We start from the raw sequence: 14,392 nt of genomic DNA on the forward strand, positions 1-14,392 counted from the left end.
TATGCACAATAAATACACACCTATAGATTTATATGCCCAAATCATACACACCTACAGATTAATGTGCTAAATTCATACACTCCCTTAGATTTATATGCACAATAAATACACACCTATAGATTTATATGCCCAAATCATACACACCTACAGATTAATGTGCTAAATTCATACACTCCCTTAGATTTATATGCACAATAAATACACACCTATAGATTTATATGCCCAAATCATACACACCTACAGATTAATATGCTAAATTTATACACTCCCTTAGATTTATATGCACAATAAATACACACCTATAGATTTATATGCATAATTCATACACACCTACAGATTAATATGCTAAATTCATACACTCCCTTAGATTTAATTTGCACAAATTATGCATGCCTATTGTATTATATGCACAATGCTTAGAAGTATGTAGATTTATATACACAATGCATACATGTATACAATGCATTCATGCCTATAGATTTATATACTCGATTCATACATGCCTATAGATTTATATGCATAATGCATACACGCCTATAGATTTATTTGCACAATACATATAAGCCTATTGCAATATATGCACAAGCATACTTTACTATAGATTTAGATGTACAATTCATAGAAGCCCATTGATTAATATACACAATGCATGCATGTGTACAAGGCATAAATACTTTATAGATTTATATTCAGAATGCGTACACGCATATTGATTTATATGCATATTGCATACACACGTATGCAATATGCATATAAATTATGTGCACAATGGTTACACACCTAAAGATTTATGTTAACAATTCATAAACACCTATAGACTTATATACACAATGCATACATGTATATAATGCATACACCCCTATAGATTTATATGCACCTTCTTTTTAAGCCAATAGATTTATATGCACATTGCGAACATGCAAGCCTATGCATACAAGCCTTTAGATTTATATGCACAATGCATACATGCCTAAAGATTTATATACACTATGCATACACTCCTATTGTATTAAGTGCACAATGCTACATGCATACAATGCATACACAACAATACCTTTATATGCCCAATGCATACATGCCTAAAGATTTAGATTTACAATTCATAGACTCATATAGATTTATATACACAATGCATATATGTATACATTGCACAGGCTTATATATTTATATGCACCATGCATACACGCCTATAGATTTAAATAAACAATGAATTCACATCCATAGATTTATGTGCACAATACGAACACCCCTATAGATTTATATGCACATTGCGAACACCCCTATGGCTTTATATGCCCACTGCATACAAGCCTATAGATTTATATCCACAATGCATACATGCCTAGAGATTAATATGCACAATGCACAAATGCTTATTGTGTTTTATGCACAATTCATACATGCCTATAGATTAATATACACATTGTATTGACGCCAATAGATTTATATGCACCATGCATACACCGCTATTGTATTATGTGCACAATGCTACACATCCTTTGATTTGCATGCACAATGCATACACGCCTTTAGATATGTATGCACAATTCTTACAAACCTATAGATTTATATACACAATGCAAACATGTATAAAATGCATACAAGCCTATACATTTAAATTCACAATGCAAACATGCCTAGAGATTTATATACACAATGCATACACGCCTAGAGATTAATATGTACAATGCATACAGGCATATAGATTTATCTGCACAATGCATACAAGCCAATTGTATCATATGCAAAATTTATATACGCCTATAGATTTATATACACAATTCATGCACACCAATTGATTTAGATGTACAATTAATTGAAGCCTATAGATTTATGTACACAATGCATACATGTATACACCCCTATAGATTGATATGCACAATGCGTACATGCCTATAGATTAAGATGGACAATTCATAGTCACCAATAGATTTAATTGCACAATGGGTCAAGCAGATATATTTTTATGCACAACCGCCTATAGATTTATTTTCACAATGCCTACATCTCTATAAGTTTTAATGCCCAATGCATACATGCCTAAAGATTTATTTTCATAATGCATATGCAGCATCTGTTCCTCAGTGAGGCGGCTACTATGGCATCAGACCCAAGTGGGGCGGCCAGCAAGTCATGTTGTCACATTAAAAACACTATTGAGGAAGGCAACGGGAAACCACCAATATTATCATTCCCAAGATTTACATGATGGACAAAACAGAGATTTTGTGTCCTGGCAACTATGGGGCTCGGCTCAATCGGCCGTGTGTCGTGCCCGGCAGGGGGGGAGGCAAGGCTTCTGAGGTCCTCATCCCATGAAACCCTTGCAAGGGAAAACCAGCAGCAGCAGGACAGAAGACGAAAGGGAAGAAGACCACATTAGTTAGAATAGGAAAGTGGAATGTAAGGAAAATGATGAGGACAGGGAAATTGGAGAATGTTAAGCGAGAGATGGAAGGGGAAAAATAGATATTTTAGGTCTATGCGAGGTGAGATGGAAAGATAGCGGGGATTACTGGAGTGATAAGTATAGAATAATATACAGCGGCAGGGACGAAAGCCAACGAAAGTTTGTCATAGTGTCGTGTCCCCTCGAGGGCAGCGCGACAAGGGACGTCTCAGAAAAGGATCTTGACTAACGCTGAGGAATTTCCGGACGACGAAGGTGGTCCAATTGGCGAGTTGGTACGGTGAAATAAAAGAGACGGGGTCTTTCGCTAGGAGTTTGTATTTAAACAAGAGCGACTCGGGCGTGAGCAACTGCGGCGAACCCCGGGTCAATCGGCGAGTCTCCGCTTCCACGGCTCTCGGCTCCCCCTCCCGACGTGTACACGGCCCCTCGACGAAAGACCCGGAATGAAGGTTCCGCGGGGTTTTTATTTGATCGCGGCATCCGGTCGCGCCCCGGATTCAGCATTTTACTGCGCTTTATTCCCATATTTAGTCATATTCGCGAGCTGCGTTCGCATGCTTGCCCCCTCCTCCCTCGAGGCGACGCAAGCACCCGAGTGACAGGTAAGCAGTGGAAAAATTCCAATATGCGAATTGCGCAGCACACGAATAGACCTCCTCGCGAAAGAGGAATGAGCCACGTCGGGGAAATTAACCCGGGACATAACATTACCCCCCCCTCAAAACTTCGGCCTCCGGACGAAGCCTTGAGAGGTATCCGTTGAAGCTTCTCTCATCTCTAGCCGAAGACGCGAGTTCGCCGCTTTTGCCGGAGAATACAATGTTCATCACAAATACAATAAACCCTAAGTTCATCTCTAACAAAACCAAGAACAAATGAAATATAGAAGCACTCTTAGTCTAGGAAACAGTAACACACAAAACAGTAAAAACACATCGATACAAAATGCTGAAACTACAGAGTTCACTTGAATCTTATACGTGTCCTTCACCTACTGAAAATGCCATTAACCCTCAAAAACACTAGTAAAAATCATCTGAAAACACCATTATGTGTCTCTGCTTGTGTCTATTGGTTGCATCGCCAAATATTGATCTTCAACAAGGCCGTCACTACCGTCCACACTTTCATACAGGGTGGGTAATGCCACTTTGGGGATTCGGGAATTAGGTGGTGGGATGGGTGCCCTAGTCTCGGGTGGTTTTCGAAAGTGCACTGTCGGGCCACAGTCCCCGACCTGCAACTGAGTACTTTCCTGGCGCGTGCGCTCCCAGGGGCGTTCAACTGTCTGGAAGTAACTGTCTTTTATACACCAAACACACTGATACAGGCAATACGAAAATATTATCAAAGACGAAAACAGAGCAATGGTGCCTGTACATGTTAAATAAAGAAAGGTAGCCTGATTTATATTCGTCATAGTAGGAGCCGTCATTCGTGCTACATGCAAGCATTCGGTCAAATTGGTACAGACGGCAAAATTGCGGTCGTCATATGGTGGTAATTTCAAAGAAGTTATGGGAGCCCAAGCAGCTGGTATAACTCGATGTACTTTAACTTTTGCATCTTTTGATTCACAAGGGTATTGTGACGAAAAAGTAGAAGTCCCCAATTTCAGTCTGCACGCGCATGGAATAGTGAGCTTGTATGCACCGATTTTAAAATTTTCTTCTAGAGTTGCGTTAATTTTATCACCACAGAAGATTTTCGAATTCCTTGGGGGGTGGGTTATCACATACACTCCACTACTGATCTTCGTAACGATGCTATCAGGCGATCTCCCACACGCTATTGGGCAGGATGCCGTCGTCTCCTTAGCCGTGGCCCCCTTGACCATTGCCTCGGCACACTTGATGGTCCCCAGCGTGTCTCCAAGCGGGTCCGACAGCATGCATAGCTCGTCGGTGTAGATATTGCAAGCTAGGACTTTGAGACTTGTACCTCCCCTGGAGAAGTGCCGAATGGCCAAGTCGTAGTCCGTCGCTTCGATGGTCCGGCGAACCACCTATAATCGCTCCTTCAGGGTCGGAAGGTTGATGAGCTCCGGGGAGAGTCTCCGGGCCTGGCAAGCCCTGAGGAGCGAAGCGATGCGGATTGGAGGTAGGCCAAAACACCCCAGCCAGATCCTCCAGGTATCGCTCCATGCTCTGGGATCGTCACGCTCTGTGCTGGCAGTGTGAGTAAGTCGCCAAGGTTGTCCATCCTCTCCTCGACTTCCTCAGCCTCTGCCTCCGATATGACGACTCGCTCCGCGTGCCGCCGCATCGGGAGGATGAAAGAGGATGAAAACGCCCCTCCATCCGATGTCAGCGGTGCCTCCGTCAGTGGATCAGCCCAGTACCTTGGATTCCAGTTATTTAAGGCCAGGGCCAGAGACGCCTGTATGGCCTCACAAATTCCTGGGTGACTCTCCCTTACGCAGTTGGATGCATACAATCCGAAATTTTCCAGCTCTCTCCTTGGGTTAAAAGGTGTTTTCTAAACAAGAGGGTATGACGTCTCGTAAACCGTTACATCAGGTAAAGTTCTAAACAAGGCTCCCGCCGTAATATCTACTGGCACTTCCCCCAGGTGCTTCATTCCATAAGCGACCCAAACCAGCATTCCCAATAGACAAATGTGACATTTAATCCCCTTCATTCTTCTCCGAGGTGACTACCGTTTCGACTTCGACTCCCCTTGGTTGACCCTGAGAAAAAGGGGAAGAGATGGTTGATCAGTCCACCCATTCCATCCTCCTCCACAGGCAATCAATGGGATTCATCACCAATAACCTATGACTATTCTCTACTACATTATATTAACTAAACATAACAAAGGTTCATATGCAATCCTCCCGGATTGCTCATTCGTTTCCCCCCTTAAACCTAGGTCTTATGCTTACGTCGCTAATACTTATTTGCATATATTACCATGGTTAACCAGTCACTTAAGTGCACTAATAATTCTCTTACAACGGTTTTTTTTTCTTTCTTTTCTTTTCTTCTTCTTGGGATCCCATTTTGCGAGGCAACATTCCTCACAGCCCCCCTCCCTTTCTTCCGAACGGGAGGTGTCTCGGGGTCTATCAGCTGATTTTTTCGAGCGTCTCTTCCTTCGGCCGAGTGGTCAACGACCCCTTTTCAAGTTTGCTTAAGCGCTCAATGGCAAGACCCCTCTCTAGGTCCCCATTTACTTTCCCCGGTTACCCCGGTAACTTCCCTTTCGACTGTCCCACCCTGGGACTGCCCTTCCATGCGGGATTCCCCATCCGCATGGCGTGAGGCCCCTTGCCGGCCCCTCTTCTCTCGCTGTCTCCATGTGCTTCCTTCAGACACCCCTGCAAGTATTTCTTTTAACTGTCCTATCCGAGGACTCTCTCTCTCTATACGGGATTCCCCGTCCGTATAGTGTGAACCCTTTCTTGGCTCCTCTTTTTCGCTGTCCCCTCCCTAATTGCAGTTAAAAACATAACAAAGATGTTTTTACCACCTGGAGGGGAAAAACAGAATCAAAATACCTTCCTTTTAACCGTCCCCTCCGAGGACTATCTCTCTATACGGGATTCCCCATCCGTATAGTGTGAACCCTTTCTTTTAACTGTCCCCTCCGAGGACTATCTCTCTATACGGGATTCCCCATCCGTATAGTGTGAACCCTTTCTTTTAGCTGTCCCCTCCGAGGACTATCTCTCTATACGGGATTCCCCGTCCGTATAGTGCGAACCCTTTCTTTTTACTGTCCCATCCGAGGACTCTCTCTCTATACGGGATTCCCCGTCCGTATAGTGTGAACCCTTTCTTGGCTCCTCTTTTTCTGCCCCCCCTTCTTGCAGTTAAAAACATAACAAAGATGTTTTTACCACCTGGAGGAGAAAAACAGAATCAAAATACCTTTCTTTTAACTGTCCCCTCCGAGGACTGTCCTTCCATGCGGGATTCCCCATCCGCATGGGGTGAGGCCCCTTGCCGGTCCCTCTTCTCTCGCTGTCCCCTCCCTTATTGCAGTTAAAAACATAACAAAGATGTTTTTACCACCTGGAGGAGAAAAACAGAATCAAAATATCTTCACAGCACTCACCTTTCCCACGTTCCTCGTGCTCCTCACGGTAAACAACTCCGTACCGTTTTCCGTCTTTACCAGGTAGACCATATGCTTCTCCAGGGTTTGGACTTTATATAGAGGGTATACGCATGCCAAAGTGAGTAAAATACACCAGGTCAGTCCAATTCCTCCCAAGGCTGTTCCCCACGCATCTGAGGAGGTTTCTGTTGCGTCCGCAAATTTTACTGACCAATTCGTTCTAGTCCAATTTAATTTGCCCCCGCACTAATTTTTCTTCTAATTACTTAAAATTCGAGCGTAACGAAAGTGGACGCAACAGATCCTCCCAGGTTGGTTGGGTATTAACGCCATACTCTTAGCTGTTTTTCTCTGTAATAAAAGCGACACATTAGCACAAGCACAAACCTTTATTCATCAGCCCTGCCTGCTTAATTACTTTGAACGACCCGTGAAATTGTGCAACCGTCTTGGCACCCTTCGATGGTTGAAAAGGGTGGCGATCATATATTCCCCCTCAGGGCGGACGACCCCCAGGCTCAGACCCTCATCGGTTAAGCGTCTGGCCGGAACTATTCGTCCTCCGCCTGACGGCCTCGGTCCATCCAACCTACAATCAACCCCGTCCCCGGGTGGCACCGTGACGTCACCCTTCAGTGACCACTTTTGGTGACTCACCCCTGGCAGCTCGGGAAGGCCTCGGGCCATGAGGTCACCCCCCCACAAGTCTTGCGCTACCCCACATCGGGCTTCTTCGCCCCGAATTTCATATCCCATCATTTGCACCACTGTCTCACCGAGGGAACCCTTGAGGGTGACATCACACTTATCATAATTTATTATTGCTTTATGACGTTTCAAAAAGTTATGGCCAAGCAAAAGGGGTCCAACTAACCCATCCATAACTGCCGCATTCTCCCTAAAACACATTCCTCCGATTTGCACGCATAATTCCGCTTCTCCCAGTGTTTCTCCGGGGTTTCCATTCGCCAAACGTATACGTAGTCGTTTTGGTTTCACACATTGGGGGTCGATAATTTCGCTACTTATAACACTAATCACGGCTCCTGTGTCCAATATGATCGGGTACTCACGTCCATTAATCGCGCCTTCGATCGTTAGGAGGGATCTTTCTCCAATGCTTCCGACAGGCGTACCCCCTACTTGGCCTGCGGACGCTCGTTTTTTGCCTGGTAGTCCCGAGGATGGTCCCTCCTGCGTGATGGGCAGTCGGCCGCTCTGTGACCCATCCCCTGACATTGGTAACACCTCGTTCCTCCGCTATCGGCCGTCGGGCAAACCGCTGCGACATGGCCCACTGCCCTACAGCGGTAGCATATGGGTCTTCCGTCGTTAGTACGACTGGGTCCCCCGACCCGTCTAGGGCCCTCTTGCCATCGTGGTGCCTCTCGCCTACCTCTCGACGCGGGCAGCCATTTGTCATCCGCACCCCGCCTATCCTCCCTCGGGCCGATTCTTTCCCTCTCGATCACACGTTTGAGCTCGCGGATCTCCCTTTCCAACTGCCGAACGCTCTCGGACCCCTCTTTTCTTTCCTCTTGTGTCATCCTCCTCCCGGGTTGGTGGGCCGGCGTCCTTGTATTTACTTGTGCAATGAAGTCGGCTTCCTCGTACGCTTTTAGGCATCCGAGCACCTGCGTAGGCGTTTCTGGTCTTGCCGGGACGACCACGCGCACCAATGCGGGTCGGAGCCCCTTTATCAAGTGCCGAACGACTTCCCGGTCGGCCATTTCAGGGTCAACCTCCCTACACAAGGCTCTCACGTCATAGAAGTAGTCGTCGATTGGCTCATTATGACCCTGCTTCCTTTCCCTCAACTCACATTCTTTCAATTCCGCGGCCCACACCCCTCTGAACGCAATTCTAATGGACCGGCAAAATCCTTGCCAATCCCCCTCGAGGGTGCCGTTCTCCGGGTCGTAACCCGCTAACGCATTAAGCCATCTACCCGCAGTCCCCGTTAAAAAGCATGGTATCAAACGGATCTTTGTTTCCTCATCCCACGCATTTGCGGCTGCAATTCTGTTAAATTTGGAAAGGAATGTATTTACGTCTTCCCCTGGGTGCCCGCTGAACGTCGGGGGTGTCAAATTGCACCCCTGTGCCCTCGATCTCCCTCGCGGTTCCCCCCCAGATGTGTCTTCCCTCTCGGCCATGCCGGTATCTGAACCTTCCGTGAGGATTACTCTATCGGGTGTACTTCCGATCTCGTCCTGCTCTCCTCCCGTGAGTATCGCACGCGCATCACCCGGTTCCGTTTCCCCTGCGACTTCACGGGCCACGCCCTGTCGTGGACGGACTAGCGCGTAATATACGGGCGAATCCCCTCGGATCCTGCGACTCCTTCGCTGTTCGTTATTCATAAACACACGGAAAGCAACCCCCCCCAAAAAAAATATTCTAACAGGACAAGGCAGATATACTTAACGCTAATACACGCGAAAGAAAGCGTTCTATGATAAAAGGATTTCGGGCCGAACGCCCAGGAGTAAGTTGTACACCTTAAACCGGTCAAGACCGTGGTCCTCCCGTAATCCTGGCAAAGTCGGGACCACTTTGTAGGATTCAGTCGGAGAAATGGCAGGAGAGGCGAAAAGTTAATTCAATAAAAAAAATGAAAAAGAAGACAGCGTCACCACCGATGCCTACTCCGTAACAATGTATCAACAGCTATGCATTAATCAATTAACCCCCCTTTGCTAGGAAGATCGGCCTTACTGCCGATTCCTCTCTAGTCCAATCCCGCACAAAGAAGAAGAAGAAGAGAAAAAAAGAACGGAAGAATACTTACCGTACCACGTCCACGCCTTTGGCCGAGTCCTTCTGCGGATCCTCTTCTGCGTCGTCTTACAAATAATGCATTACCCGGCGCCTCCACCAAAGTTGTCGTGTCCCCTCGAGGGCAGCGCGACAAGGGACGTCTCAGAAAAGGATCTTGACTAACGCTGAGGAATTTCCGGACGACGAAGGTGGTCCAATTGGCGAGTTGGTACGGTGAAATAAAAGAGACGGGGTCTTTCGCTAGGAGTTTGTATTTAAACAAGAGCGACTCGGGCGTGAGCAACTGCGGCGAACCCCGGGTCAATCGGCGAGTCTCCGCTTCCACGGCTCTCGGCTCCCCCTCCCGACGTGTACACGGCCCCTCGACGAAAGACCCGGAATGAAGGTTCCGCGGGGTTTTTATTTGATCGCGGCATCCGGTCGCGCCCCGGATTCAGCATTTTACTGCGCTTTATTCCCATATTTAGTCATATTCGCGAGCTGCGTTCGCATGCTTGCCCCCTCCTCCCTCGAGGCGACGCAAGCACCCGAGTGACAGGTAAGCAGTGGAAAAATTCCAATATGCGAATTGCGCAGCACACGAATAGACCTCCTCGCGAAAGAGGAATGAGCCACGTCGGGGAAATTAACCCGGGACATAACAATAGTATTAAATGAAGAGGTAGGAAGGAGCACAGCAAACATAGAGCAGGCAACGGACATATTATTACTAGTAGGGATAAAAGCAGAACCGAGGAATTTGGTAATTATTGAGGTATGCATGCCACCGAGCAACCATAAGGAAGAACAGGTCGATAGGATATACAATCAGTTAGAGGATATAATCACGTCTGTTCCCGCAGGGAAACATTTGATAGTGAGGGTGGAATGGAATGCAACGGTAGGCGAAGGAAGAGATGGTGATTAGGTGGGGGACTACGGTTTAGGCACGAGGAATGACCGCGGGGAGAAAGCAGTTGAGTTCTGCAGAAGACAGGGGTTAGTCATCACCAACACTTGGTTTAGACACCACCAAAGATATCAGGTATAAAGATCAAATCCATCCACCAATAGATATCCCGGGAGCGAATGCGGACTCTGACCACAATTTAGTTGTAATGAAATGTAGCGTCCGTTTCAAAAAGATAAGGCAGGGGCGGCGAGTCGGAAAATGGAATGTAGAAGCATTAAATGGTTTGAAAAGGAAGGAATACAAACAAGCGGTAGAGAAAATCGTGGAGGATGGTAAAGAGCTAACTACTATCGAAGAAAAATGGCAAAGTTTCAAGAAAGGGTTGTCTAAAGCCGCAAAAGACACTATTGGAACCGTTAGCGCTAAAAGGACTAGGAAACCATGGATCACGGATGAGCGGCGAAAATGGAAGAATGTAAATACGGAGTTAGACAAAATGAAGTACAAAAAACTGAACAATAAATTAAGGCGGGCAACAAATAAAGCAAAAGAAGCATGGTGGAAGACGCAGTGCGAGGATATGGAAAGTCTGCAGAGGAAGGGTGAAATCGGTGCGCTGTACAGCAAAGTTAAATCGTTATCGGGAAGTAAGGAAGGAAAGACTATGCTAACAGTTACAGATAAGGCGGGTAAGGTAATAGTTGACGCAGGAAAGATCCAAGAGAGATTAAAGGAGTATATAGAAGAACTGTATAGTAAAGAGCTTAGACCAACAAAGTTAGAGATGGAAAAGGAACATGACGTGGAGGAAGATAGCTTAGGTCCAGGCATTCTAGACAATGAGATAGGAAGGGCATTAAGGGTGATGAAACTAAATAAGGCCATGGGGGTAGATAACATTCCCGTGGAACTTTTAAAATGCTTAGGAAATTGTGGGAGGAAGAGGCTATATGGGCTGATCTGTAATATTTATGAGGAAGGAATATGGCCGGAAGACTTTGTGAGATCAGTTTTAGTTCCTATTCCGAAAAAGGCAAAGGCTACATCATGTGAGAACTCCAGGACGATAAGTTTGATATCCCACGCAGCTAAAGTTGTTCTCAGGATCATAAACAAAAGGATAGAGAGTACGGCAAATGATTACTTAGGGGATAATCAGTTTGGGTTTAGGAAGGGGAGAGGTACAGGTGATGCCATTGCAGTAATGAGATTATTAATCGAGAGGAATATAGAACACAACCAGGAGGTATTTGCCTGTTTCAAAGATTTCAAAAAAGCGTTTGATAGAGTGAATTGGGAAAAACTAATGAGTATATTGCAGAAAATAGGAATAGATTGGAGGGAAAGGAGGCTAATCCGCAACCTGTACATGTCTCAGACTGTTCAGGTGCATGTGGGAAAACGGAGAGTCCGGATGGGCAGTGTTAGGAAGGGGTGTAAGGCAGGGTTGCCCATTATCACAGTTGCGGTTCAGCCTGTATGCAGAGGAAATGATTAAAAAGGCATGGGAAGAACTGGAGGTAGGAATGAAGGTGGGCGGGGAATTCGTAAAATCAGTTAGGTTTCCTGATGACCAAGCTTTAGTTTGTCAGTCAGCCAAGGGGTTGCAAGCAATGCTGAGTGAATAGGAAATTCAGTGCGACAGGTATGGGATGAGAATTAATATTAATAATACAAAGGTTATGCGATTTTCTAGATAGAAAAAGACTAAGCTAAACATTAAAATCAGAGGGCAAAAAATAGAGCAGGTAGAACAGTTTACGTATCTCTGTAGTGCTTTGGACCAACACGGTCAAAGTAGTTGGACGTAAGGAGAAGAATTGCGCTAGGCAAAGAGGCTTTCACAAGGAGGAGGGAGTTGATGACAGGGACTTTGAGTAAGGATGTTAAGAAAAGACTCGTAAAAACTTTGATATGGAGCGTAGCTATGTACGGTGCGGAAACGTGGTCATTGAAGCAGGAGGATAGACGTAGATTGGAGGCTTTTGAAATGTGGGTGTGGAGAAGAATGGAGATAGTGAAATGGACGGAGAAGAAAACAAACGAGGAATACTTGGTATGGTGGGCGAAGAGAGGGGTTTGTTGGGAGAAATCCTATTGAGGCAGGAAAAGTGGATGAAGGTACATAGATTTAGATGTACAATTCATAGACGCCTATAGATTTATGTACATAATGCATACATGTATAGAATGCATATAGGACTTTAGATTTGTATGCATAATACATACACGCCTATATATTTATATGCACAGAGCATACACGCTTATAGATTTATATGCACAATCAATCAACGCCTATATATTTATATGCACAATGAATTGCCCATGCATAAATGCCCATAGATTTATGTGCACAATGCCCGGTGGTGAAGTTTCAGTTTATGAATTTTGACCAAAGGAATTTTCGAAATTTTACCCCACCACTTGGCTTACAGTACCACTTGACTTTGGACGGTGCCTGTGCACATTCCTCTTCTTAGTTCAAGTGCCCTATTTGATTTTCTCCCCGGTGATGGTCACCTGTGTGACCGAAATACCGGTATAGGAGTTCTTCGTAATTATTTTTATTGGCCTTAGGATCTTCTTCCTTGAGATTATTTATATAATATATAAGATCAACTGGATTCTACTCTGGGTGAGTCTACTCCTTTGTTTACATGTTATAAATGTAAATGTTGAGTAGCAGAGTTTAAACGAGGCCGTGCGAGCTGTGTAGACGAGCATCGTATTGGTCGACTAAGCGAGGTGATGACTCCAGAAACGGTGAAGAAAATCCACAAAGTGATACTGGAGGAACGTCGACTGAAAGTGCGCGAGCTAGTAGACATAGTGGGCATTTCAAAAAGTGAAGTACATCGCATATTAACTGAAAATTTGGGCATAAAAAAGCGGTGTGCAAGATGGGTGCTCTCACTCGAGCAAACCCAGTGTCGTGAAGATGTTCCAATTGAGTGTTTAGCAAAGTTTCACAGCAACAAAGGTGGCTTTTCGCGCCGTTTCATAACCATGGATGAAACATATGCCCATTACTTCACACCCGAGACAAACGAACAATCAAAACAATGGATTCAAAAGGGAGAACCGCCTCCAAAGAAGGCAAACACTGTTTCTTCTGTAGGCAAGGTCATGGCGTCGGTTTTTTGGTATTCCCTTGGGATAATTTTCATTGACTATCTTGAAAAAGGAAGAATTATCAATGGTGAGTATTATGCAAACATATTTTAACGTTTGAGCGAAGAAATCAAGCAAAAGTGGCCACATTTGGCTAAGAAGAAAGGGTTTGTTTCATCAATATAATTCACCAGCTCACGATTCCGTTATTGTAATGGCTAAAATTCGTGAATTATAGTTTGAATTGCCACCTCATGCTCCCTATTTGCCAGATTTAGCCCCCACAGATTATTTTTTGTTCTCAAACTTGAAAAAATGGCTCGGTGGTCAAAGATTTTCCAACCGTGAAGAGATGATGCCGGCAGTTAATTGCTATTTTGAGGATCAAAACAGTTCTTACTATAAAAAGGATATCGAACTCATTGAACAACGCTGGGAAAAGTATAGAGCTGAAAGGAGATTATGTTGGAAAATAAATACATATTTTTCCAAAATGCTAGTGTTTTCTTTATTGGGTCGGGTACTTCTGGGATTACCATAGAAGTGAGGTATTAAGGGTAGAAGAGATAGATTTATGATGCCATTTTTTCCTTGAATAATAAGGCCTCAGAATAACATTGTCCAATCCCGCAAAGGGGGTTGGAAAGAATTTTATGGCAGAAGTAGTCTAGTGTTTAATCACCCCACAATCACACCCACAGCCACACACCCACAGCCACACACCCACAGCCACACACCCACAGCCACACACCCACAGCCACACACCCACAGCCACACAACCTAGCTGTAACTAGCAGGGTACTATACAATGCAATTTAATGTCTCCTTGATGCAGCAGGAGTTCGGGAGGAAATTGCTCTTTTTCCAAAAATGCCAGCTCCCTTCAAAAAACACCAGCATCAAAATTTCATTTTACCTTAACCTCTGTCTTTCTTTTAAATAAACTTCGACTCATACCTGACATGACTGTTTGGGTAAAGAAATGATTAACCTCATGGCCTTCAGGCCTTCAGGTTGCATACCGCAGGCATATTAAATGTGGTCCACTAGAACGTGACTCTCTCCCGAAGCAGAAATATAATGAACCAAAAGTTCAAGCTGTGCTCATCTCGTGGGATCTACCCTTATCGGAA

General features: G+C 45.0%; 1 protein-coding gene across 1 annotated transcript in view; it reads left to right on the forward strand.

The window, feature by feature from the left end:
• The window catches only part of LOC139694897 (sodium-dependent noradrenaline transporter-like), a 511,521-nt gene that overhangs the window by 464,103 nt on the left and 33,026 nt on the right, over positions 1-14,392 (forward strand). The gene's annotated exons all lie outside the window — the stretch shown is intronic.

This window comes from Hetaerina americana, unplaced genomic scaffold, assembly GCF_022747635.1.
Source record: "Hetaerina americana unplaced genomic scaffold, ioHetAmer1.1.p SCAF_59, whole genome shotgun sequence".
Taxonomy (NCBI): Eukaryota; Metazoa; Arthropoda; class Insecta; order Odonata; family Calopterygidae; genus Hetaerina; species Hetaerina americana.